The 24,485-nt window shown below is 42.2% G+C and overlaps 1 protein-coding gene across 1 annotated transcript in view; it reads right to left on the bottom strand.

Moving 5' to 3' along the window:
• Positions 1-24,485, bottom strand: part of MAPKAPK2 (MAPK activated protein kinase 2) — a 78,839-nt gene that overhangs the window by 47,322 nt on the left and 7,032 nt on the right. The gene's annotated exons all lie outside the window — the stretch shown is intronic.

Genomic DNA, 24,485 nt, shown 5'->3' on the forward strand with positions numbered 1-24,485 from the left:
AACCTTGTTTAAATAACCTCTGTTCCCACCCCCAAATTGGCAACATCAAATTTACCCCAGCAACACCAACCACCAATCCAAGCCAGGCCCCTTCAATCTATCCTGCCTGGCAACTACGGGGTGCTTTGCCTGGCCCCATCCGCAACATGTGCTCTCCTTTAGTGAAAACACGCTTAACAATAATAGCAAACACTACGGGTTTACTTTCTTCCATTAAGGAAATAGGTTCAAAACATGCACAACAGCTCACACATTACTCATGCGAAAGGGCGATGCAGAGAAAAAGGGACTGTGGGACCATGCCTCTGCTCCCCCCCCCCCAGCCACATGTGCATAAGCACAGATGTAATGCACAGCTCCCCATAGATTTGGAATGGATGACTGAGACAGGGGACCCTATACATATGCATCTCTATGTTAGAAGGCTTTCCTGAGTCCTGGAACCTTGCACAATTGGGGTTCTCGGATCCAAGGAAGTCTGCACAAGTAAGCTTGCCAGACTTAGACATCCACACTAATGCATGGAGATCAGTAATGGGGTCGGGGGGATGACGACACAGAAGGTATGGCCGGGGGCAAGGGCAGAGATGCGGCCCTGCAGCTCCTTTCTACTCACATTAGCTCTTCACACAAGGAATGCCTCACAGAGGTATTGAAACATAGTGAGGTGGGCTCCTAAGAGGCAGCACGACTCCTATTCTTACAGTGAGACAGCTTATATAAAAGTAAAGATCTCTCTCTCACACACACACGTAGGATATTCTTCAGAGACACAGAATGATGCAGATTCACAGAGCAAGGCCATACCTAACTGAGGCACATTCTCTTTCACTGTAATGATACTTCAAGTTATAAAAATCAGTCTTCTCAGCAGGAATGTAATACAATATTATAACAGGCTAGGCATGCAAACAGGTAGGCGAATGGTTTATGTACTGAGCATGTATTGTATTTTAATACGCTGAACACTTTAATAATGTATACATGAAATGATAGCTTTGTATGGATAATTCATGAGTATATACTGCAACTTCACCTGTGAGATAAAAGGTACTTGGTGTTACAAGATTATATTATTGTTAATGCTCTAAAGTGCTTTACTTGAGATTTTTTTTTTTATCCCTTTAGCATTAACAAGAAGTCTGTGCAAAGCTATCAGGTAACAGCCATTACTAGCTGCAGCAAACCTCAGCAACATGATGTCCAAACCTGTTAATTACTGGAAATTCCAGCCGTGTTATTAGTAACCCCCAGGCTGCTAGGGAGATAGAGGTGTTTGGGGATTCTTCCTCACATACAGCTTTGAAGAAAATTTGTCTGCCGTTTTACACTAAGACCCTCACCTGCAACGAGTATTTCACTGACATGCCTTAACAGTTGTATTAGGCAGAGGAAGAAGACCTTATTTAGTTAAAACAGCAAAACTGGGGAATACATTCAAAAACACCAACTGTCAAGCATTTGTATACTTATTTCAGGGTTGAATTCGCTGTGGGGCTGAAGGGGTGTTTTTGGATTTTATGTGACAAGGCATGAGAATGACTGGATGATACCCAAATTGCAGAGTGTCTCATTCCACAATTTATAAGCATCATCTATCATGCATTTAAAGTCAAAGACTTCTGCATGTTAATCTGAAAGGTCCTGTTTGAATACCAAGCCAAATTAAGTCAATCATTCCATGCTGTGACCCTATGCATCCTTGGGCGGAAGTTCTGTTCTGATAAATCACACTTGCTTTCAAGTAAATTTCTGATAAACTTCCAGTTTCAAGTCAGTTTAGTACATAAGGTTTGCTACATCACTGGTCTTAAGAGTTCAATGCTTTTTAGGCTTGGAGATACCTGCTCATATGCAAGTGGGCCTAAACTCAGACCTGCAATGCAAATTTCTTTCCCAAAGTGACAAGGCATTCAGTGCCAAAGAACCTGACTTTAATGTTCAAGCACAATGGACAACTGAGCAAAGGAGTATTTCAAGATGACTTAACACAATTGACCAACTTCAATTCACGCAGACTGCAAACTAACTGGAGCAAAGGCTACATCTTTCCTCAAGCCAGCATGCCACACTTGTTGCTCCCATGGCAACTTTCTCAACTGAACAATCTCTTCTACGTACATTACAGGAAGGCACTGTGTTTTTCTTCTGCCCACCCCCCACCCCACCTGCTACTTTTACAGCTGGGGACAGGGAAGCACAGAGAAGTGAGAATCACTCACCCATGGCCACTGCTGACTGGAGCAGCTGACGCAACTCAGATCTCATGATTTTGTACATGTTTTATGAATCACAGACTAGTTCCTTCCAAATAGCACCAAAAGGACAGCAGACTCCTGGTGGTTTGTAACTATGTTGGACAATTTATGCTCCACCCCCTGCACCCAACACATAGTGAACACCTAAGAATCCAAGAAAGAATGTTCTCAAAACCAGAGACTCCTATAGCATTTTAAACTACCTAAACTTTGTGATAGTGAATGCCAATCCTCTCCATGTGGCCTCAGCGAAGCTGAGTACAGCCTAATTTAAATGAGCCATATGGCACAACTGGCAGCTGATCTCTCCAACACCTGTTTGGTTCAACCACCAGCACGTGGGCTGTGTGGACAGCACATTTGCAACCCATGTTTTTGCTTGATAGATTCATACAACCTTGATAGATTCATACAACCTTTGCCTGGCCGTGTGCATCTCTATTCACTCTCTCTTTAACCTATACACAAGCTCAAGTGCAATCCAACTACATAAGCAGTCACTTTGCCATTTTATTTGTGGGAGAATACCACAATGGAACGGGGTGCTTGGACTGCATGGGGATTAGTGAAAATACAGAATAAAAACAGTCCCAGAGAGTAAAATCTGCTCAAAGCAAAGACAAAAATTTTAATGCTTGGGGAAATAAAAGGGTAGTTTACCTGGAACCAAAATAATACCAAATCAACCAGCCCAGTTAACAGTCTCACAGCAATATTCTGGACTATTTTTCAGACTATTTTCAAAGGCAGCCTCATGTAAAACACAGCAGTGGGAGGTTACCAGGGAATGGACAAATAAAGCAAGGCTATATATCTGTCCAGGTTGGGTCAGAGCTAGCATATCAGTCTAAGCTGGTAAAAGGGAAATAGAGGCTACTTGTATCTCCAGTGACAAAGATGGTTCAGTGAGCACTCCCAGACTATAAACCTGATCCTTTAGCAGGAGGGCAGTCCCTTCTGCAAGAGGTTGAAAATCACTTACCCAAACAGACAAACTACCCACTTATCTTGTCTGAACTGAACCTCAGTTTATTGGCCCTCATCCAGTCCACTGCTGGCTCACTAACTGAGTTCTCCTGTTACCTAATCTACATTAGATATAAAGAAGAAACAGAATGGGATGTCATCCTCAAATTGATGACACCTCACTCAAAATCCTCAGGTGATCTCATTCAGTGGTTTCATGTAAAAATTAAAGGCCACGGGGAGTAAAATAAAACCCTGTGAGACCCAAGAGCATTAATGCCAAGGAGCCAAGCCAAGACCCAAAGTACCACCTTCGGGAAATGGTGACCCAAGTCTGAGCCACTGGAGAGTAGCGCCCCCCCCCCCCCCGTTTGGATGGTCTCTCCAGAAAATAACCATGGCTAATTGCATCAAAAGCCACTGTCACTCTTTCTTGGCAGAGGTCCTCCCACAGAGCAACTCTTAAGGCAGTTTCTATGCCAAAATAAGTCCTGAAACCCAACTGAAATGGGTGAGGGGAAACAGTTTAATCTAAGAGAGCTTTCAGTTGGTCATCAACCACACATCCAAGCACTTTGCTCTGAAAGGGAATGTTAGACACTGGCTGACACTTGTTCACACCTTACTGTAGCCTCACAGGGCATGATCAGAACTGTGGCAGTGCTACCATAATGGGGATAGGAGAGGAAGACCAGCACCTAGACTAAGAAGAAGGATCAACATCTCTGTGAACAGAATTCAGCCTTATAAGAAACTATTTTAAAGTGACAAGCGCAGGCATCACAGGTTTCATAGTGAAACACAGATATGGCTTCTTTCTCCCTCTTTCTGCATAAAGGGGATGAAAGTCATTTAAAGATTCCAATGCAGCCTTTAGTCACCATTGCCTTTCAGACAAACTAAGCCAAAAATGTACACATGAAAAGTCATGTACACAAAAGATGTTCAAAGCAGGGGCAATCCATGTCTCTTCACTAAAAAGTAGAAGAAAACACCCAAGCCTAGATCACTCTTCTTATAAGAATATTTTGCGTTGATGCAAACTTTCCCTGCCTCAGGGCCTGCTTTTGAAATGTAACTTTTCAACAGGAAAGCAAGAAAAGCAAAAGAATCTAACTGGGTGCTTTGCAATAATTCCCCTGGCTCCGATCCAAATATTATGGAGAGATTATTTGTAACCCAGGCATACAATCCCCAAAGATGGACAGGCTCAACATTATATGCAATACTTGCATGACTAATGAGATGCTCATCATCACCACACCTTCCCCTCAGTGCTGCTATGTTAGTCATATCTGCAACCAGTCAGGTATACAGCGAAAGGATACATGAGTCAGGAAGTTAGCTGTATCAGTTTTCCCTCTCTAAACTGAATAACAAAACTATACATCTACAACACTTCGGAAGATAGAGGTAGCTGTCACTTATCCCACAAATGTATAATGTGTGAGTATACCTTGGAGCAAATCATATTAATAATTCCAGCTAGTTTGGCTGAAGATATAACACAACCATTTTTTAAGCACATTGAGCTTTTCTTCTAAAATTGTAAATGCCGAACCACAGGTCTGCAGCAAATGAACCCCCTTTCATTTGTACTTCTGTTGAAGATTTCTTGTTTGAAGAGTGGCAGCTCTGATATGAATGCAAGGTCCCACCTTGGTCTCACGTATCGGAGATATAAATGTCCAAACACCTCTGATAAGGGAGTCATATTTTTGTTCACAGCATGCATAAAAAGTTGCAGGATATAAATCCGGAAGTTCTAACTCTATATTATACAGCGCAATAAGATTACCACCAGTGATATATCAGTGGAGATAGGCACTGGTTGTAAACACTAGGGGTGCGTACCAGCCACAGGATTCAATTTGTTTCTGTAGCTTTGGAAAGCAGCCTCATCTGTTTCAGAGTCACTGCATGACTTTCCAGTTTGACTCAGTATTTTGGGACTGAATTAGATTATTTTTTAAATGAAGTTTTATGATGGGGAATCCAAAATCAGCTAAGGCACCTCTCCCATTGTTTTTCTTCACAGAAGCAGATAAAATTTGCAGGCATAACAGCCCCCTCCTTCCCAAATAGATTAAGCCTACCAAATTATAGACTGATAAATTCAGTGGGCGACATCCTGTTGCACTAATGGGACTTGGTGCACTTACTTCTGCTAGTTGAATCCGGCCCACAGCTTTTAATCTCTCTCCCAAATCACTGTGATTGGGAGAATAATTGTGATCTGAGAGAATAATTCCCTGTTAAAAAGCCTAGATTAAAAAGCCTAGACCTGCCTGTCAAAATGAAAGATTTACCCACGCTTCCATTGCCTCCCCGCTCAAACTGAGCAGTTCTCTAGTTAGCTTGGTTTTAAAGTGATCACTTGTAAAATGCCAAAACTCAGAACTTTGATCCAACTTGAGAAGCCTTGTTAGCTGTGCAATCTGACTCAAGAAAGCCTCATCTGAATCAGCACAAGCTGCTTTGTAACTCTGGAAGTACACAAAGTTGATGCCAAGCCCTAGTAAACACCATTCTCCCATTCAAAAATTAGCACAAGTTGTGTTGTACTCTTCATCCATTTGGGACTAGCCCCATAAAAATTGTGTACTGCAGTGCTATATATATATATATATATATATATATATATATATATATATTCTTGTTCATGTTGTAAGTGAAGGGTGGATCACTGTAAAGTACGGTAAAAAACATTAACTGGGGAATACCGGTAAGAAAGCTATTAATTTCTCATAGTCAGATTTCCTAAATTTGAAGCAGGTTTCTGGTTCACTCCTATCTCCTATGGAAATGAAGCCTTACAGCTAGGACACCTTCCAGTGCCTATGGCTATTGCAAAGCCGTGATGAGCTCCGCAAGATTTGACCCAGTCAACTTTTGGGTTCTATGGATTACACAAACTACTTTTGTTTCTGCTGTGTTTTCCGTATTGTTCTTAGGACAGATTTTTATACTCTGTGAATTTGATCTGAAGTAAGCTGGTTGAACTTAATTTCATGTATTTCAGTGGGACCTAACTTTAACTAATGGATCCAGGTCTGAGTTTTTATATTTCTTAGCTGCTTTGAGCGTTTTTGCTTGGCTAGTCTAGAGGGATATAAATTTTAAAAGTAAAAATAGAAACAACTGGCAAGGCTAAAATGAGGACAGTTTTGTTTTGTTCCCAGGCAGCCATAAGGCTTGTAACTCAGCTGCATAATATTTATACAGTAATCACTTGTAATAAGCTGTTCCCTCCATTCCCATGGTGATATTTTCCGGTGGTTGGCTCTACATTTTGTGTACTGATCTAACAAAGCATAATATAAATATAATAAATCTTCAGCAACGTCACAGGAAATGTCCTCCGCACATGCAAGATGTGTGTGTGCAAGGAACACACACAAATTCACTAAAGAACATGTGCCATACTTTTGGCAGGGGAGAAACTGCCCAATACCTCCACCATGGGATGATGCCTGGGAGATCCTGGCTGTAGGTCAACTACTTATAGCATGGACTGCTGCCATCATGTTGAAATGGAAAGCTGGCCTTACCATGAAGTGTCCTTCTGGTCAGCAGAGAATGGAGCATGCAGCCCTGCCCTGTCCCTGAAGTTGAACCTAAATGGAGGAGGTGAAGTATTCTTCTGCAAGCTCTCCCAGCATTTTGGGTTTGTATAGTAACCAGACCAAGGTGAATAGGGCAGTTATGTTACCTTTACCTTTCCACTGGGCTGCAAAGTGCAATACAGTGCTATGATGGTTGCACACACCTCTCCTCCCAACCTTCCAGCACCACCAGGAGTAAATAATAATAATAAATCACTCCACTTTCACTACTGTCTCTCTCTGTAAGAGGAAGCAGCTCAGATAGTCACCATTATGCTCTTTCCAAACTCAGTAGGAAGTTTCAGGATCTTGGAACGGAAGTGACAAAAGGCAGGGAAGCAGGGAGAAGATCCAAAGAAGGTGAAGAGAAGCAAAGGTAGTGGACATGGAGTGGACTAGTGTTGCCCGTGGACATTGGCCAACAGGTTCCTTTTAAATTTTGAGTCAATGCACTATTTATCCCCCTGTGAACCCAACCAAACGAAACATAAAGGACTTTAAGAAATCACCAGATCATCCAAGGTGTGTGGCAGGCTGACATTTGCAATTCTTAAACTTTGAATATTCTTTAAATCAAAAGGCATTACAGTGGTACCTCTGGATATGAATTTAATTTGTTCCGAGGGTCCGTTCTTACCCCGGAACATTTGCATCCAGGTGGAAACCTTTCCATTACTTTCAGGTTTGCCGCGTGCGTAGCCCAAAGCATTCGTATCCAGAGGTGTTTGTAACTAGAGGTACCACTGTATCAGCATGACTCCAAACATTCCACCCAAACAGCTAAGATCATATGGGGACCATTTTTATAGCAGTTCTCACTGATGGCACACCATGCAGCTGTATTACATGGACAAGTTTATGTGACCCAGCCTTGGAGTGTTATTAGCTATACAAGCTATGATACATTTCCCTGACCCTGAGAGCTTGTACAGTGGTACCTCGGGTTACATACGCTTCAGGTTACAGACTCCGCTAACCCAGAAATATTACCTCAGGTTAAGAACTTTGCTTCAGGATGAGAACAGAAATTGTGCTCCGACGGCGAGACGGCAGCAGGAGGCCCCATTAGCTAAAGTGGTGCTTCAGGTTAAGAACAGTTTCAGGTTAAGAACGGACCTCCGGAATGAATTAAATACTTAACCCGAGGTACCACTGTATTCAATAGCAGTGCTTAATTTTATGCAACCCACGGGACTTCATTATCATCAGTTATATAAAATCTCTTGAGATTCCACATGAATATTCAACGTTTAAAACCCCCCAGAGCACCTTGAATTGTGTGTGGAAGTCTGCAGGAATCTAAACACAATGTGTTTTTAATACATTGCCAAATATTCCTGGAATATTATTTTCCCCTCCCGATTGTAACATCTATTCCTGAATAGTTTGTTTTATGATTCTGAGACCAAAAATAATATGCTGCCTTCCAAATACAAGTCAAGGTGCAGATTTTAATGGGCAGGTTTCTGAACCAAAGATGGTTTCTCAGCTGAAATCAGTGTGTGTGTTTTACTTTACATGAGAGAAGCAGTCCACAGTGAGAGTAAGTGGAGGGAGAAGAATATGGGGAAACCAGTTCAGTAAGCACAGGCTTCCTCAACCTCAGACCTCCAGATGCTTTTGGCCTACAACTCCTATGATCCCTACCTAGCAGGACCAGTGGTCAGGGATGATGAGAATTGTAGTCTCAAAACATCTGGAGGACCAAGGTTGAGGAAGCCTGAGTTAGTACTACTAGATCATAGCTGGGGGGTTTATGGTCCTCCAGGTGTTGTTGGACTTCACCTGCTCTCAGTCCCCAGTTAGCATGGCCAGTGATCAGAGTTGTGATCCAGCAACATCCAGCGGGTAACAGGTTCCGCATCCCTGGCACAAGAAGTTACAGGTGGGCATTTCCTGAGAGGCACACCCAATGCAAAGATTTGGTAGAATATGGAGGCCAATTGTAAAGATGGCAGTGCCAAAGCAGCAACTCCTTCAGAGATGCAGTGGGCAGCCTTATCCTAAGTGTGACCAGGTGCTCTGGGCTCACAGCAGCCTTATATTATATTATTTAATTCATTCTTTGTAGAAACACAAGAAGCCAGGAAGCAATGTTATATCAGTTGAGGCTATTTGTCCATTCAGCTGATTCTTCTCTACTCTGACTGGTCTTGGCTCTTCAGGGTCTTAGGCAAAGGTGTTTCTCATTAGCTGTTGCCTGGTGTGTGTGTGTGTGTGTGTGTTTAATTTGACAGGCCAGGGATTGAACCTGGGGCCCTAATGCATGATCTACTACTGAGCAGTGTTCCCTTCCCAAACCTTTCCAGCTGCACTCTAATGTGTTCCTGCACCTGGTCAGTGAGCTACTATGACAGGTATGTAGTCAACTGAACTTCTTAAGGAAGTACTTTATGTGTCAATACTTTAAAGGGAATGTGTTCAAATGCATGTGACTAATTGGTTCGTGCCAGCATAAGCCTATTTTCTTTGCTGCTGGCAAAGGTTAACTGCATGTCTTTGTGGGTACACATGAAATCTTTTATTTTTAATGATATGCCCCAAAACTCCATGTCTGCCCCTGCCACCCAGCAGACCAGATTGCTAACAACAACATCTAGCCACTAGAGACCAAGTCTCAGAAATACCAATAAGTAACCTTTAAAAATAATTTCTAAAAAACTGACAGATGGCCTTATGACATCCAATTAATTATTTGCATTTGCACTAGCATTTAACTAGGCAGAGTTGTCCCAGGAGGTTACAAACAGCAACACAGATTCTCATAGCCTCAGGGCACAACCTAAATGCCTCCCCAGTTGACAGAGAGAAATCCCAGGTCTTGCACTGTAAGAATTTAAGCTTCTCCAATCCCAGTTATACAAGAAGTATTATGAAAAGAGCTTAGGGCCTGAGGAATGTTGGACCCAGCCAACTTTCAAACAATCCATCTTCTATGAGCTTCTGGGCTTAGTCTACCCTTTTCAGGAGGCTAGGTGGCATTTATCACAGTACACACAAGGCCAGTGTGACTAGTAGGGGCTAGTCTCCCCTAGTGACTAGCCAACCCTCAGTACATAATGGGCGAAGGAAGCCCACACAACATGACATCTAGCAAGGGTATCTCAGGATCCCCTGAGATATCACAGACAATACCATGGAAAAACAAAACCTGACACTGCTTCACTAATGTTTGCTGTGTGTAAGTCAGGAATTGTGGCCTAGTATCTTATATCACAAAGCAAGAGTCCCTAGGATACACCTCTCTGGCAATGCACTGTAGATCTAGGAAAACAACATGTCTTGGGTAGATGCTGGGAGCATAAACCACTCCTGCAAATGTCACATTGTAAGTGTGCATTGCTCTTATTCTGCTCATGCTGGATTCCAATTTATGCCCTCTAGCTTAATTCAATTGTCACTGTAGTGAGAGGAATGCATTCGTCACATGCTGCCTCCTTATTAGCCCTGATTTCTAAAGTTTGGCCAGCATCCATTTCTATTACAGCTCAAATTCCAATTTAAAGTTTGCAAAGCAGTGTGTGTGTGTGTGTGTGTGTGTGTGTGTGTGTGTGCTGCACTTCCTTCATGTGCTGCTCATTGCCAAAAACTGTCCAGGGCTGTTGCATTTCTTTCCCTGACCAGACCTTTCCAGGAAGATGTTTGTGTATGTGCATCCCCTAGGAGACTAGAAACCTGTTCTCCTGGAATTCCCTCATACAAATGCCAATCAACCTTGTTGCTATGGGAGTTTGAGGCCACACTGATCTGGAAGTGATAATTCATTTTCCTCCTGCTGGGAAATCCTATTTGCAGAAAGCTCCCTAATTGGCTTCCTTCACCATAATTGGCAAAAAGGACCTGGGGAGGGGGGTCTGATCATGTGGAACTCTGGGCCTGGATTTCTTATCTTCCTCCCTCATTGTTACTCCTGGAAGAACACTGATTACCACTTATTGGGTATGAATTCCATTGGCATGCTGAAGATACTTAAGAACATTAAAGGTAAAGGGACCCCTGACCATTAGGTCCGGTCATGACCAACTCTGGGGTTGCGGCGCTCATCTCGCTTTATTGACCGAGGGAGCCGGCGTACAGCTTCCGGGTCATGTGCCCAGCATGACTAAGCCGCTTCTGGTGAACCAGAGCAGCGCACGGAAACGCCGTCTACCTTCCCGCCAGAGTGGTACCTATTTATCTACTTGCACTTTGACGTGCTTTCGAACTGCTAGGTTGGCAGGAGCAGGGACCCAGGAACGGGAGCTCGCCCCGTCACGGGGATTCGAACCGCCGACCTTCTGATCGGCAATTCCTAGGCTCTGTGGTTTAACCCACAGCGCCACCCGTGTCCCTTTAAGAACAGTATCACTGCACAAAAAAGTCTTGATTGTTATGATTTAATTGGCTTCCCACCACCACCAATATGAGCAGCATGTGGGCATCACCGTCAGCACTTGTCCCTGACTGTTGAGGTTTCCAGGGTGTCAATGGATATGCCAGCCATTTTTCCAGAGTTGCTGAATCCCCTTGCCTCCCTGGTTGAGCATGTATAGGTCACTCAGTGGTATTTCTTCTCCCACCCTAGTGTACCTGAGGCATAGCACTGCTCTGCCCAAGGACTTTTCTACAATCAAAGAGCCAAATATGGCAGCTGGAACAGCTGTGAGGACTAACCCTCACCTAACAGATTGTAGTGGAATGTCACCTGGGCTTGCCAAAGTTTGTCTGCATGCTGGCAACGTGCTAAGCAGAGATTTCAAAAGGGCCTTCTCACCCTCCTTGCTTCAGATCTTGTGTGTTTTGATGCAAAGCTTTATTCCCAGTCAAACACTTCAGGGATTTAGAAGAAGCAAAGACCTTTGCAAAAGGGTATGCAAACCTTAAAAGCATTACTCAGCGCTGACTTAGATCTGCAACAAGTGACTTCAAAGCCTAGCACTTTCTGCACAGCATTTGAAGTACTAGATCTGGCACTGTGGGCGAGGAAGCAAAATACAAATTACCTTTTTAAAGCTCATCCCAGAGTGATGGTGGTAATCTGCTGTGCAGGTACTGCAACTTCGCTTCATAAGACCTTCACATAACCAGCAGGAATGTGAAAAACCAGACATGAATGCATTCTTACTCCAGCTGCACAACTGTTGCCACTGACAAGCTCTTTAATGTTTTTCTATCCCCCCTTACTGGTATGGAGCCAAGCTACCCAGGAGGACTCCCCTGCTGAGTGCCTGAGGACCCCAGTCCTGCCACTCACCACCTGGCCTAGGGCGGGGCCTGATGGGCTCCATAAAGGACTGCTGCTGCTGGGTAGAGAGGGCTCTGTGTTTTTATTTATTTACTTATTTAAATTGCTGTTATTTTTTTACCTATGTCGTTTTAAACTGTGATATTAATGCTGTGTTCTTAGTTTTAGATTTTGATTTATGTGGAAATTGTTTTCCATTTGGTTGTGTATTTTTTGATGTGGTTTATTTATTGTTTATGACTTTTGTAATTATGTAAATCTTGTCATGTTGTAAGCCGCCTTGAGCATTGTTTTTAACTGTGGAAAGGCGGCATACAAATAAAATGATGGTGATCATTATGATCTAGCAAGCTGTATGAAAAGAGCCATGAAGATTAATATATTGGAGACTATAAGACACCTGTACTTCTGTATATGGAGAGGGCTGCCAGAAAATTGTGACTCCTGAATCCTGGACAGTAGTCGCATGAAGCTAAGTAGAGCCTTACAATTTATGGGAATATCTAATATATTTGAGCTACCTGTACATCAGAAATAACTACAGTCAATCTCCCAAAATAAGACAGTCAAGTGATCGCCAGCTCCAACTCCTGATTCCTTATTTCCATTTGTAGGATTTGTTAAGTTTACACCAAAACAAGTGGTGGACTCTAAGCAGCATTAGGATTACTGAAACAAATATACTTTGCTACGGGTAGTTCCGATAATGAATGGATTAAGAGAGTTGCAAAATCTGTATACTTAGTACATACTGTGTCATAATGCTCCTCTGTTCATATTGACTCACTTCAATATGTTTCATAGGAAGACATTCATAAATAAACATAAGGTAATATTAGGGGGGCTATGCATTTTGAATTAGTTGGGTATGTGGGTCTCTATAGTTTGTGTTGTGCTTGCAAAAGCATACAAATTTAAAGGCTAGTTATGTTTCAGTTCTAATACTGTATGAACCACCAATTCAACCCACATTTGATTTATTAAGAGATATTAGCTGGTAACATTCTGTAACACCAAAAATCTAAAATTTACTGCAGCTTTATCTGGGTCTTTGCCTCCTTCCTTTCAAATCCAGGTAATAGAAGATGGTATTTTTAAAGAGCAAGCTACAGGTGTTCAGCTTGCTGATCGAAATGAGATCCTAATATGACCTGACAGACTTGCAACCTGTTGTCATCTGACAGACTCTCTCAAGGGCATCCTTTGTCAAGCATGGGATACAGCAGGATTTCACAGCTGTGTGACACAAAATAGAAACAGAACACATGCCTTCCTCCTGCCAGATAATACTAGGAGGGCTCTCTCAAGATAAAAGCACATAGAACTGATAAGTGTGCATGAAAATCTACCACCTCTCACAGAAAGCACTCCGAGACCAAAACTACCATTTCGTTTCGCCACCTTTGTTAATGATAAAACTAATGACTTATGTTCACATTGTATGAGGGTTTGGACATCTTGCACTTTTGAAAGATTTAATATATTTTGGTATGCGTTACGATTTACATGTAAATTGTTTGTTTGTTTTCTGTTTGTTTTCGCTACACTTACCTGCTGAGGAGTAAGGAAAGTAGAACAAACAACACAAACCAACACCAGGCAACAGTAGCCTAGAACTGATACAACAAGCAAGGGCTTTTATGGAACATATTTGTCTGAATAGTCTGATGAAACAAAAAATAAAAAGGAAAGAAATGAAAGAAAGTTTCTGCATTCATTCCACTACTGCCACCGAGAATCCTCTGATCTGTATGGAACGTCAACAGTGGACACTCTGCTCATATTCAGAGGCTGATCGCCATATTTCAGTGCTGAAATCGGCAAGAGAAGCAGCGTAACTTTCTGATTGCTAGAGTGGAAGAACTTTGCTGAATGTACAAGCAGCAAGTGGCATGTACCATACTGCTCAGTTATACCTAAGAAAGCCACAAAGAATACAACCCAGTGTCCTGTATAGCAACACCCTGACCTTCAAAATGAACCCTTACTAAACCAATTAGCAATAAGACAGCCGGCTCAGATCATCCAGCAGTCACTCTCATTTTACTCATTTCATGTGAGGAGGGGCCCTATAGGTCATCTGATAGTATATTGGCAGACCCAAGAATAGAATCTAGGCTGTCCCAGTCTCAGATTCCATGGCTCTGAAAGATCAAAGTACTGCTGTCAGTAATGGAAACGCCACTCTCGACCACAAAGCAAACCCTTCTGAAGGAAATCCAACTGTGTGCTACTGCTGCTGCAACACAGGCACTGTGTATAGGCTACTCCCTAATGGCTGTCATCCACAATGCAGAGCCAGTCCAATATTCTGGATTCCTTGAGCACGATGAAGGCAGGCAAGCCCATCAGCTAAAAGCTGCTGAGTCACAATTTCACTATGATGATGATGTCATTTGGATAATTACACAGCTGCTGATGCTGGCAAGCTTTGCTGGCTCACGCAGACAGACAGACTTTGGCATTTGCCTTACTCAACTGAAAAAAGAAAGCTGGCTGCATTGTCCCGAGGATTTAAAAGAGGCATCCCAATCTGATTATTTCCGGCAAATCTTCTTTCCAAGGAAAATGAAAATCTGATGGATGCCAGCAACTGCGGCAAAGACCAAGTACATGAAGCAGAATCTGAAGGAGGAAATGCAGTGGAGGAGGAACAAAGGATAAGGACAAGTTCAGCTCATTGTTTGAACATGCAGGGTCCTGCCACTGATTGTTGTAAGGCAAGCAACTAAAACATAAACAGGTGTTAAGTGAAGAACAGGTCTTCTCTCCAGCTATTTGAATCCATGTCTTTTGGCAAGCCATAATGAAATGTGTCTCCTATCCTATCCTAAACTGTTTTAAACACTGTATTTTAAGGTCCCTGGGAGCTTAGGGTGAAGGGCAGGAAGAACAACAACCAGGATTATATATCTATCTAGCACCAAAAAGTAGACATGGGTGAAACTTGCTGGAGCAATTCCACAGATACCATTCAGTTACTGGTCCCATTCAGCTACTGATTCTGCCCCCAAATCAGTGGAGGAAATCATGCTTGGCCCAGGCAGATTGCCTTTAAGTATCAGCCACCCACTGACATCACTGGCATGCACAAGCACCAATGAAAACCTCTAACAGGTAAGGCAATACAGAAGAGACCCTGAGAACCGGAACGTCTGTGCTGGCGAATGCCTCTGCAGCTCACTTTAAGGCCATCCCAATAACGAAAATCTTAATTTTCAGTGTTGCTCCAAAGTATTTCATTTTGTTAAGATTAACGGGACTGCTGAACTACTTGTTTAATGACCAACATTTAAAGAGAGAAAAAAAGAAAACAGAAAGAAAGAGAGATTGATTTTGCTAGACTATGCAAAGGCTTCTTGCTGGGTTTCTAAAGCAATATCGCTGTATCCCAGTTTGAGATGAAGGCTCTGTCAGAATCTTGAATCCAAGCAGTCAATCTATTGATAGACCCTATTTTTAAAATGGAACTGAACAGATATACTGTTAGACTTCCTTAGCGGAGTTTTATCACTGCACTTCCCTGAAATCACATTTAGAAGTAATTCTCTGAATATTGTGGATGCTTCTGAATTCACAGGAGGATCTTTTAAAATGTCCCTATTGTTATTAAACTCATTTCAACTGTAGCCTGCTTAAAGAAATTGAACAGGCACAGTCTGTTGAGAATTTAGGTATGGGTTGTCAGCCTTTTCAGGCCCTTGAGCACAAATGTAAGCACCCCGCACAACAGCTTTGTTAAGCAAAATTGCAGCAGGAGGAGGGGACCCTTTGGGTGCCAGGAAAGACCCCCGTGGGTGCATGGGAGGTGACAGATCAGATGCATAGCTTTGAGGTTCTTCAAGTCTTAGGACAAAACTCTTTTAGAAAGTAGCTGGAAAGAGACTCACAGCCTGAGCATGCTTTTAGTCTTTAGAGTCATAAACAGAGAAAAGGAAATAATTGTTTAACGAAGCACCCAGCTTGGTCCATTCTATTTACAGATCATCCATACACTGTGCAACTGCCATCAACTCATTCATTTCTATTTGTGCGTACACAAAACATATAAAGTGGCGCTCCACCCCCTTCCTTCAGTTCTTTCTATTTTCTATGCCTGATAGTCATTATCAACATTGTTGTTTTGTGCATTCTTAGCAAAACTCAATTACAGCGGCTCTCAGGCATTCAGTTTCACATATTTTGGTGGTCCAAATGGTGGGGTTTCTGAGAGGTGCAGTGATAAGTGCAGTTATATTAGGGCTTTCCAAACACCCACCTTTTACCATGACATCATGACTTTGCCCAAATGATGTCACCCAGGAAGTTTTCCTGTTGTCTGTGAACAGTGGTTTCTCAGCAATCAGATCAGCAAGTGTTGGTGCAATAATTCCGTCTTCCCAGCAAGTATGACTGTTTCACATGATTTATTGCTAGAGAACTAGATGCAATATTATCACAGGACAATTTAAAGCATTCTTAAACCATGGCAACACTAATGGCTTCCCCCAAAGAATCCTGGGAATTGTAGATTGTTAAGGGTGCTGGGAATTGTTAGGAAACACTGCAAAAAGATACAACTGCCAGCAACCTTAACAACTACCGGTCCCCAGGATGCTTCGTGGGAAGCCATGACTATTGAAGCAGTGTAAGAATGCTTTAAATATATGGTGTGTGTAAACATGGTTTAATGGGAGCAAAGGACAACACTACAAGGCATGTTAAGAGTCCCTGCCCCCTGCCTCCTGATGTCTTTCTGGAACATGGTCTAAGTTGAGGGCATGTGGGGCGCCATAGCAACTGTGCTGTGATTGGCAATTATGGCTCCATCTGCACTATACACTATAGGCTGCTATTCCCCTCACATGGCTGCAATCTCCAGAGTTCCTTGGAGAAAGTGATTGCGAAACCATTTGGGATTGTAGTTCTGAGGGGGAATAGGGATTTTCTAACAACTCTCAGCACCCTTTACAAACCACAGTTCCCAGGATTCTTTTTTTGGGGGGGGGTCATCACTGTTTAAAGTGGTTTGATAACTGCTTTAATTGTATCGTGCAGATGGGGCCTAAAACACAGGCCTCAGGGTTACTACTATGTGTGAATACTATGTAAGGCACTGTTCACGCTTCATTCTACCATAAACGAATTACAAATTAGGAACAGCATCTGCCTGTTGCGCCTTCCATATTTTAAAACTATTCGCCTGTAAGGTAATTGTTTCAAATCTCTGGCATACGAAAGAAAATGAATTACGTTACATAACACACCTAGCTGTTAAGTCAGGAAAGTCGACATCAGAACATTGAGTTCAACTGCTCCAGGGCATTAGTGGGCATGTCTATGCATTTGTTTACAGGGAAATAAGTATACTGAAATGCGTAACCAGATTCTGATACAGTTAAGTAACTACATACCTTGGAAAATCAAGATCTCCAGGTGGAATCTCAATGGAGACAAAGGGCTACCCAGTGCAACAGTCACATTCCAACTCATATAAGACAACAACAAAAAAGATATGAGGCGGAGGAAAAGCTAGGATGATGGTCCCCATTGCTTCACCATTCCATGATGGCTTACACATTTTGACAATGTCCGAATAGGTCTTATGAAAAACTCCTATCTAAGATTATTGCTTGGTTGCTGTTGCTTTTTTTAAAAAAAATCAAAGCCGTTTACGAAAGATAAAACAGTAAAATCAAGAAAAATTCACAAACCTACTTTAAAACATACAAAGGTAAACTAAAACAGATTCATTTACAATTCCTTGTTCATATTACCCTTTCAGACCGTCCTTCACTAGAACAAGATACACGTCAGGCAGAACAGTTATTCTTGGAAGTCTGAAGGTGACCTCATGCAACAGGACTTCCCACCTTTCTTCCTCCTGCACTTTCTCAACTCTGCTCTGAAGGGTTTGGGGAAAACCCAGGACAGATTTAATGGGCTCATGGGGAGAGGATGGGGGGCAGTAAGCCCTATTGCACAAGTGCAAATCCTTGCGCTAACAGGATGGTTAATTTCCACTACTTAGGATACAAACCCCAGTCTCTTCTTTGATACACTAGTCCAAAGTAGCCATTTTACGCACGGCAAATAAAATGAATGAAATATCCTGGTTGACCTTATACATTGCTCTAAAACAGGTTCATAGCTGCTTGCCAGCAATCTCAAACCACAATGCGACATTTCTGTTTGTATGCTAATGCTTCTCTAGGGTGATCTCCTACTCACAGATTTACCACATTCTTAAAGGCAGTGTTTACTAAGGCTTTCCAAACAGAACATTTTTTTTAAAAAAAAGAAAAAAGTAGACACAAATTCCAAGATTCCTTGGCTAGAATACTAAGTGGCTGGAATCATAGACAGTCGTCACTGCAGCCTGTAAACAAAGAGATAAATAAAGAGGGTCTCTGTGATGCCAAGGAAAGGAGACCTTGCTATGGGCTATTTTGGGAACCACAGCTGAAGACATTTAGCAGGAAATACTGCTGGAGTCCAAACTGTCAAATATAGAAGTAAAAAGTCAACCAACTCTACAGTTCTTTTTCCCTCTTCCGTATTGGCTGTTTTTCCACTAGAGCTATAATGTGTCTAATTCACACAACAGACTGATTATCTACCAGGTGCAGCAGCAAAAATGCCCCCCTCCCAAAAAATACAGAAGCTCAATTGGCCTAAAGCAGAAGCCAGGCATTTAGTGTTGTAGGTCCCATGCTGTGAAACACTCTTCCAGCCGAGGATCAGAAGGCATCCTCACTTTTGACTTTGAGGTGCCTATTTAATCCTTTTTTTATATACAAACAGGCCTAGGCAGCTGTTTGAAGCTTTTTTTTTGACTGGTCAGTCATTTCATGATGGTTGTGTACTGTTTTATGTTACATTTCATTGTTGTACAACACTCTGGGACTGCAGTATATAAATGGCAGTAAATAAATAATTTTTATAAATGAATAAACCTGTTCCTCTCTCTGCCTTCGAAGTCTCCCCTCAATATTGACTTTTCCACAAAATCTTTCTTGACCCCCTACAACTCACCTGTGCTGCAGCCTTTGCTAAACCCTTCCCTACCTGCTATCCACTGTATCACTCTCTCAGACTCCCTGCACTGTTACCTTGTGTCACTAGGACCACAGTCAACTGGATCTCCCTGGCAAATACACACACACAAACATTATCATTCTGATGCATTTCCCACATCATTCTTGAATGATTATAGCAGGCTTCCTCAGCCTCGGCCCTCCAGATGTTTTGAGACTACAATTCCCATCATCCACTGGTCCTGCTAGTTAGGGATCATGGGAGTTGTAAGCCAAAAACATCTGGAGGGCCGAGGTTGAGGAAGCCTGGATTACAGCCTATGCACCATACCTGTGTCCCCAACCACAGTGCTTACTTCCCCATATTTATTTGCCTACTTAATTTATATAGCTGAGCCACAGTAGAACTCTAGAAAGCCGCTGCATTATGAAGGGCTGAGTGTGCAGCTAAGAATTCTATGTGAATTTATCTGGGAGTAATTCCATTGAATCGATGGGACTTGGTTCTGACTAAAGATGCATAGGGTGGCAAGGCCTCACTATGCACTTGAGTGAAGAAGGCTCATTACATGAAGCAAAGTGCTACAAGAATGAAGGTCAACAGCACATGTTCTAGAAAGCTTGCTGCTCTCTGTGAAGCACTTTGAGGTCCACAGGTGGAAAACACTACACAGAAGCCCTGTATTAATACACAATAAACAGGGAAATTATGCATGAACACAGATGAAACAACAGGGACACTAAATCTAGGACTTGACTCAGCCTAGAAGCCTCTTTTAGAACTCATGAGACCTGCATTTATATCATTTTTTCCAATAGAGAGACCTTAGATCAGGCACCCCCAAACTCGGCCCTCCAGATGTTTTGGGACTACAATTCCCATCAACCCTGACCACTGGTCCTGTTAGCTAGGGGTGATGGGAGTTGTAGTCCCAAAACATCTGGAGGGCCGAGTTTGGGGGTGCCTGCCTTAGATGCTTAAAATGCAGGGAATTTTTATTCCAAACCAGTACAGACAGAAACAAACACTGTGCCAATTAAAAAATGTGTCCTTTGGAGTGGGTGGGGGAAAATAAAGTCAGCAAAAAAAGTCTCCTTGGTAACATTTTGCTTCGATGTTTTAACTGCTGCATAAGGGCCCACTTTAGACTTCTCAGGAAAAATTGTGACCGAAGATAACATGAAGAGTCCATGTAGCCACAGAAAGCATTTAAGACAAAGGCTGTATACATAACCAACAGGCAACAGAAAGAGTTATCTGAAGAACTGACAGTGTCACTATAGTGAAATATGCATAAATCCAGGCGAACACTTAGGTGGGTAGAGTTTAACACTTCAGCTGGAGTTACTGCAAGAGAGAGAATAACACACTTTTTTTCCTGACGGTAGTTTGAACATAGGTGTACACCCCAAGGACTACATTAAGTTTTTAGCTAAAGTCATAGGAAGTTGTCAGACCATTTGTCCAGGTATCAAGCACAACAGCTAGCATTTGAGGGAAAAGAAAGTAGAGAAAAGAAAGTAGCAGCAAAAGAGAGAAAAGAAAGTAGCAGCAACATTTCCTGCCCCGACCAAGATTGCTTTTGACCCAAATCATTCTGACTGAAGATCAAAACAAGACAAGTCAAAGCCCATAGCCTGTCCCATTTGCAATCTCTGATCCCAGCCAAGAGCAGAAGCTTCAATATATTAGGAAGAAGTCTTCATGAGATCTAATCACACACCCTAATTAATGATTAACTTGAGCCCTAAATCTGGTGGTTCTCCCTGCCTGAAAGCACTTATACTAGAAAGCTCATGCTTGGATATTCTTCCCAGAGAAGATATAAACAACAACCAGAGGTGGCCCCTTCATGTTAGCATTCCACATATAACAGCTAAAAAAAGGACCCAAGTCCTGAAAACTAATTGTGGTTGCAACGGAACGACCAGATCATATTTCACAATGCTTCTTTTATCCGAGCACATGATTGGGAGAGGGGTATACAGAGAATAAATATAGATGATGAAGGGATGAGAAGTTGAACCTATTCCATGTTCTCAAGCTGGATACGAAGCAGACATCCAGATAATTTCCTAAATAAATGACCAAACTGGCTCCAAAGTAGTAACTCAGGAATATTGGGTAAGTGGGGGGTGGTGGAAGGGAGGGAAATCTGAATAATGAACTCTAGTTCTTTTTACTTAAGGAGAAGACAGGAGCAGCCCATCCTACTGGACTGCCTAAACTGAGTTCCGATGTGAAGTTCCAAATCTCTGAACACTAAACCATAGTTACAACAAAATGTGGAGAGAGGGGTATTTGCATGAGTGAGGAGAGGTGGGAGTAAATGAGCCTTAAATAAATTTGTGATATTTAAACAATGCTTTGAATTTTGGTCCTGTTCAAATGTAAACTTCCCAATGAAATAAATCAGAAGCAGTTCAATCCAAATCCCAGCATAGCCAAAATAGTGACATCATTTTTGCAGATGACATCTAAAGCACAGTTTTTTGCATTTCCCCCATGACAAAATCAAATAAGAAACCTGCACTGATTGTTACGTCCATTTGAATTCAAAATGGCTTGCCTCACATTAGAAAACATTTGTGACCTATTCCAGACCAAAAACACAGTCCTTGCTTCCTTTGTGAAGATGCCCTCAGATTTAAACGGATTGAATCCCCTTTGAAGCAAGCCAGCATAAATCAGAGTACCTTAGCTTTGAAATAGATTGGGCTGGCTGCCATTATGATGTGCATTAAATAGGCTGATCAATAGCAACTGTGTTAACCACACCAGTGAAAAATCTTTTCAGCTGGACTAAATGAGATTCTCTTAAGTTAAGGAGTAATAAACACGCATACGCCCATCACTGTGACCAAAGGAATTATTCTCAGGCTGTCAAAATGGGGGGGAGGGGGAGGGAGGGCAAAAATCTGCACACTTATAATGGCCGGGTTTTGTTTTTCCACATTCAAAGGAACACATATGATGCTTGTTCTGTATAGGACTGCACTCCCTCTGAAAAAGCAGGTACACAGCTTTGGGGTACGAATGGATATATATTGTCATTAGAGACCCAAGTTTAGCTGAGATTCCTACAATGCGGGGGGGGGGGGGGGTAGGACTAGATGACCCTTGAGTTCCCTTTCAACTCTACGATTCTATGATTCTAAGTGACTCCTATGGCTATGAGTGCTCCTATGGCTATGAGTGCTTTTTACAAGCCATATCTGGATGACAACTGCGGTCCATGCATTTAGTAACCTCATGATTGGATTGGGGCATATGCTCTAGGTGGGGTGGCCCTTGACTAGTACACTCCAGCTGGTACAGAATGGAGCAGGTAGATTGCTGAGAGATGGCTGACAGCAAGAAAAACCTCTGCTAAAACATCTTCAATGGGTGCCCCTATGCCACCAGGTTGTGTTAAGAATCAAGGCCCTGAACTTGGCTACAGGATGCCCTAAGGACCCTCTGAGCCCTTATATTCCAACTCAGTTACTGAGAACATCCAGAACAGGGCTGTTAGTTGTTCCTCATGTTTCAGAAACCTGACTCTGGCTTCAAGAAGAAGTCAGACATTTAGTGTCACTGGTCCCATTCTGTGGTGTATTTTGCCAGCAGAGATCTTCGCTGCCAACTTTCAGACATCTCTGAAGGCTTTTTGATGACAACAGTTCATCAGTTGTTTCAATTTTTTTAAAAAAAATATTTATTTATTTAATAAAATGTATACACTGCTTGATTGTAAAAAACCCCAACAACTGAAAACCTCAAAGCGGTTTACAAAAAGATAGAACAAGAAAAAATTACAACCACATTTTAAAGCATACAAAAGTTAAAATACAGTAGTAAACAGATTAAAAGTACCTCATTTTCTAAGCATCTGGGTATACTTGTCTAGACCAGAATGTTTGTAAGCAGGTGTTCAAAAGAGTACAGTAAGAGCACCTGCTTGATGTCACTAGGCATGGGGCTCCAAAGTGTAGGTGCTGCCACAAATAAAGTCAAACCTTTGGAGAGTTACAGAGCATGCTGTGGCTGTAGAAGCCAATATGGGAGAGACATGTTTTGTTGCAGCTGAGGCAGATAAAGGGTCAGAACATTGCCCAAACTCAACACATCAATACTGGTGACCACACACTTGAGGTTGTAGACGATTCTGTCTACCTGGGCTCCATCAGAACTAGCAATCTCTCCATCCACACTGAGCTGGACAAGCGTACTGGCAGCTACAGCAATGGCTCGCCCCTCCAAAAGGGTATGGGAGAATGTGATGCCAACAACCAATACCAAGATGAAGGCCACCTGGTCTATTTTTAAATAAAAAGTTGAATTAAGGAAGCCAGTCATACCATGTCCCTGGATCTCATATAAAACTGTAAACACCATCAGCTTTGAATATTCAGTCTGAGGTGTTGTTTTCCCAGTTCTGCAATCTGTGTCACATAATGCCTGGACCTCATTAGCAATAAACAGATCCAGGTAAAGTCAGGAGTGATTTACATACTCCAGATTTCCCATCGTTCGTACACTTTATTCCTGTCTGTCAAGATGTTTCAGCAGCTTGAGGGGGAAGCAATCATTTCTGCAAATAACTGGCCACAAACATTGACCTTCAAGCTGCCATTTGACGAGGACAGTATAGTACAAATCTTGCCGAAGTGCTTCTCCTGAGGTACTTGCCACTGTCAATGGAAAGTTTCCTTCCACTTTACAGAATTGCTTTCTAGAGGAAAAGGTGTCCAGGTCTGAATGGATACAAAGACAACTTGCTGTTTTCACCCTGCCAGGGTTTAATTACTACTGAGTGCTTTTCCAATTTCATTTTGTATAGCAGAAATCAGTGACCAGCCAAGATCTTTTAAAGGAAGTCACCTGCAAGATTTTATCATACTGCTGAGTTTTAGTTCTTTAATGAATGGCTGCTGAAATCCTCTTCACACTTACTTGGGAGTAAGCCCAACTTAACTCCATAGAACTTACTTCTAAGTAGACCTGCACTGTTTTGTGCTCTAAATATATTTCATAGACAAGGTTGTCCTATATACCATGGCTACTTGAAACACTTTGCTGGTGAAACTTAGATTTATTCAGCTTAAACATACATGGACTTAATACAATTTCCAAAACATGGAGTCCCCAGAGGAGGTGGCATGTCAAGCAGCCTCATTATGTAGTTTCTATCATGTGCTAAAGATGCACCTTTGACAGTTAAGATTTGTGTGGTTTTTGTGAAACGACCTCTATTGTTTGATGTACACCCTTCAATTTGCTTTGAATTGCTTGATTGGGTTTTAATGTTATATGATGATATGTCTGTAGTAACCCATGTTCTTAAATAAATGAAACCATTTCCCCCTGTTCATATCATCAAGATAAGTAATCATCAAATCATAATGTAAGAACGCCTAAAATGAGGGCAGATTT

The sequence above is a fragment of the Podarcis tiliguerta genome, assembly GCF_965153285.1.
Source record: "Podarcis tiliguerta genome assembly, chromosome: 6".
Taxonomy (NCBI): Eukaryota; Metazoa; Chordata; class Lepidosauria; order Squamata; family Lacertidae; genus Podarcis; species Podarcis tiliguerta.